Source organism: Tupaia chinensis, unplaced genomic scaffold, assembly GCF_000334495.1.
Source record: "Tupaia chinensis unplaced genomic scaffold, TupChi_1.0 Scaffold000591_1, whole genome shotgun sequence".
Taxonomy (NCBI): domain Eukaryota; kingdom Metazoa; phylum Chordata; class Mammalia; order Scandentia; family Tupaiidae; genus Tupaia; species Tupaia belangeri.
In genome coordinates, this window is record NW_006160107.1 from 837893 (window position 1) to 842524 (window position 4632).

Genomic DNA, 4632 nt, shown 5'->3' on the forward strand with positions numbered 1-4632 from the left:
GCAACATCATTTCTTCTAGCTCACTTTTACTCCCAAGATGTCTAGTCTTCTCCACTTCTTTAAACTCAATTTTCTTCCAATTTACCATCTCCTCTTAGCTGACACTTTTGGTCTAAAACTATTTTCTTACTTGTCCGCATGTCTTTCTATTTTACTGGGTTCACAAACCACAGCCCAGGATCCATGCCTTTATATTTCTCACCTGACCTACTCATAGGTGGGAGAAATAGATGACAAGATTACATGACATTGTCAACGCACTGGTACCCGGTGATCTCCAGCCACAGGGCCAAGCCTTTTTCATCTGTCTCAGTGAGATGACTTTGCTCCTGATTTGACCAAGAAAATCCAAGTCACTGGTGATCTTAACTGACCATCTTTGTCACCTACAGGTGCATATCACCTGTATCCTTTTTATCTTCTTTCCTATTGTCTCAGTCAAAGAGCCATCCCTCCTCCTGAAGAAGAGTAATTGCTCTACTCTATTTTTTTTTAATGATAGAAAATGAATGTGTGTGAAGCGAAAGATACACAGAAAGAAGTGCCTCTGACAGGGGCTCATCACACTGCAATCCCCTTCCTGCAGCCTCCAGCTTGTCGGAATCCTGGGCACATGCATATATGTTCAGCATGTTTTCAGGATGACCGGGGATCTGAACTCAAGGCTGGTCATGCATCCTCCAGCACTGCAGTTTAGTTTGCCATTGACTATGCCACCAGGCTGGGCCCCACCTTAGTTTTGGATCCTTTACTGACACCCACTTGAGGAATCTTTATCCAACATCTGCTCTCTTTCCAAAAAAACCTTAAATTGTCAATTTCACTAACTCATTCTTCCTCACAAATACTTAGCAAACACCTACTTTTTTGCTTTGTACCACATTCTCTTCACCTTCTTTTGGGGAAATTACTTCCTTTTTATGGGAAATGCCTCTTTACCCCTAATGGACCAGGGGCTCAGCATCCTCTGTCATGCTGTTCTATCATCCTTATAAGTCAATCATAGTTAATTTTCAAGGGAAAAAAAATCCTGTCTCCTTGGAAATAAGTTGGAAGTAAGACTCCAATTTATTTATAGATGCCATCAGAGAAGTATTGAAACTCTTCCACTGGAAAACAAGACTAGTTGGTTTGTTATTCTAAACAGTGGTGAGAAGAAAACCAAACCAGAGAGCACAGGAGAATCCAGAGGAGCCGACAAGATGAAGACAGCTCATACTAGATGCTGAATGTTGGTGAATCTCCAGTGTTGAGGAGCAGGGAGGGAAGTAGGAGAGGAAAAGAAAGGATGGAGGAAAAGAGATGAAGGGTACTTCAAGAAAGGGAAGCATTCCTTTTGAAAATATTTGTGTTACTGTCATGTCACTCCTCTATTTTCCCACAAATCTTCACAAAATATTTCTCTGAGAGGATTCTGTTGTCAATGTCGGGATTTAAAAAGGGGGTAGAATCTTGCATTGGCACAGCACAGAGACCTCTCACTTGGAAAAGATCATGAAATTGTAAAGAGGGCTCACTTGCATCCAATCCTGTGGAATTAATAGAAACTATGGGAAGAATTTTGAACTTCTAGAAGCATGGGGCAGGGACTCAAATCAACTTTATCATTTTCTCGGAAAGAATAGAAAGACAGCATTGCTAAAAGTGTTATAATGCCCAGATAGGTAAGTGGTAATTCATGCCTAGTTCTAAAACAGTGATTCTTAAAATAAGATTTGCCAAACATGAATGAGATTTGAGGCTTTTTTTCATGAGTCTTCTTCTTATGAGTACCCACTGCACAATTATATAGACTTATTTAGCATTCCTAAATTGGGTGGTTATGATCTAAAATTAGTTAGTTATCATAGTTCACTAAATAATACAAGCTGTCTGTTTGCCATTGAATGCTGTGAGGTTCCTACTGCATTTGGTGCACAGGAAGATCAGAATTTCCATAGACATCAAACCAAACTGCAGTATCTGTATCATCAATACTAGCACAGCAGGTCATGGTTCCAATTGCTGATGTTCCTGAAATGATAAGTATAAAATAATAAGTTACTTTTGCAGGTCATTTTGTTTTTAATTGCTGCAATGTTATCATTTTAATTTTCATTTTGGCCCTCTTTGCTATTGCCAAGTTTTTCCCCCCCAGTGGGAGATGGGGACAACTTGGTTAGGTAGACTGCATTGCCTTTTATCCTATGTTGGCAGAGGGTTAAGTGATTGTGAAATTAATAAGCTTAGGAGCTTTCAGTAATACTTTTGCAAGACAATTTTCATTCTGTGTCTCAAATAGACTGGTGCTGGGAAATAGGAAAGTTTTACTCACTTTCACTGTAAGAAAAGTTAGCAATCCCATTTTGATGTATCCTTTTCCAGGGTCAATAATGATATCCCCTTCATTCCTGATTTTAGAAATTTGAGTATTCTCTATTCTTTATCTTTTTTTCAGTTATGCCAGAGGGTATGTGTGCTTGCCAAAAAAAGACACAGAGAGAAGGAAAGGGGGAAGAAATCCTTGGGGCATGGTCATGCTACAATCTCTTTTTCTCCACTCTGTCAGGATTTTAGGCACACACACAGACTTGGCATGTTTTTTTAAGCTGCCAGGGCCTGAATTTGAACCCAGTGATTGGCCATGTGAGATCTAGATCCCTTAATTGTAGGAGGCTGCGCACCAGTGAATATCGCTGGTTTCTCAGAAAGCAAACAATTACACAATGACAAAGGCCATGATTGGCTCCCCTTCAAAAACCTCACCTTCAAAATCATACTCTGATTGGCCACTAGAGTCCCTCAGATTTGCACATCCGGCACCTCATGATTGGTCCACAAAGCAACTAATTATAACCCACCTTTTACAACCAATCATAACCCACCTTTTACAACCAATCATGGACCACCAGTATGTATATAACCACAATGACTGGCCCACAATCACCAGACGACCCTGAAGACCCTGAAGAGTTGTAACACCAAATCGTCCCCAGATGACCCTGAAGACCCTGAAGAGCTGTGACACTGTGTCATCTCCGGATGACCCTGAAGAGTTGTAACACTGGGTCATCTCCATGCTGCCCATAATAAATGGATAACCCTGAAGAGTTGTAACACCACGTCGTCTCCGTGTTGTAACACTGCATCATTTGTCCCATCTCTCACTCCTTCCCTCAGGAAACCTGTTCGAATGTTCCCTGGGTCCTGACACGTGGCGCCAGAACAGGGACTCTGAGTACGAAGGGTCCAGTGAAGAGCACCCAAGGAGGGGATGCCAGAGAATCATCCCGAGAAAGGACGGCAGAGAATCATCCAGGAGGGGACAGCAGAGAATCATCCCAAGAAAGGACGGCAGAGAATCGTCCTGAGAAAGGCCACAGAGGAGGATGGCAGAGAATTGTCCCAAGAAAGGCTGCAGAGGAGGATGGCAGAGAATCATTCCGGTGAGTAACAAAGGTTGCTTACTTTTAAGTATTAAGGGTAATAATGGGACAAGTAATAAGGGTAATAATGGGACAAGAGTTTAGCCAGCATGAACAAGAGCTTAGTCAGCACAAACTATTCATTCAGACTTAAAAGAAGCCCTTGCTACTATGGTTGCTAATTCTAAAATTGAAAAGGAACAGGGAGAGGATCTTATTTCCCTAGATAGTGAGGGAGACGTTAAAAGCCCCAAAGGCAAGACAAAGCCCCCAAAATTGAAAAAACTAAAAAATAAAAACAACTTTAAAGCTCTACAAGAGCCAAAGAAAAACAAGTCATCAACTAGTTCAGAGGAGGAAATCCTAAAGGCCAAGGCTGACAAATATAATAACCCTGAACGGTTGCCTTTCAAAAAACGGCCACCACCCTATAACACTACCGCTTCAGCATCGCCTCTTATTGACCCAAAACAAAAAATAATTAATGAAATAAAACAATTAAAAGAACAAATTCGATTAGAAAAAGAACACTGGGAACTAATATCACAATTAGAGAAACTAAAAACCAATACAGACAAAGAAACAAAACTAGTTCAGGGATCACACACAACAGACTTTGAGGCATTCCCTGTTACGGAAACTACAGATCCCCAAGGACAGGTTTGGTGCAGTCACAGTGGGTTTGACTTTAAAATGGTAAAAGAAATTAAGGCGGCTGTCACCCAATATGGAGCTACTGTTCCATATACCTTAGCTGTAGTTGAAGCTATCGCTGAGGGCTGGCTCACACCATCTGATTGGCAAACATTAGCCTGAGCTACACTTTCAGGAGGAGACTACCTGCTTTGGAAATCAGAATATGTAAAGGCTTGTAGGAAAATCACCCACCGCACTGCCCAAGCCCATAATGGCTGGACAGCTGAAATGTTAATAGGAGAAGGAAATTATGCACACAATGAAAATCAAATGCAGCATGACCCAGGGCTCTTTGCTCAAATTCATACAGCAGGCATAAAAGCCTGGAAAAAACTCCCTGCCAAAGGAAATTTGAGCACCTCCCTTACTAACAGTAGACAAGGGCCTGATGAACCTTTTTCTGACTTTGTACATTGATTAATTACCACGTCAGAAAAAATATTTGGTAATGCTGATGCAACTACAGACTTTGTAAAACAACTGGCATATGAAAATGCTAACGCTTCTTGTCAGGCAGCCATTAGACCCCACA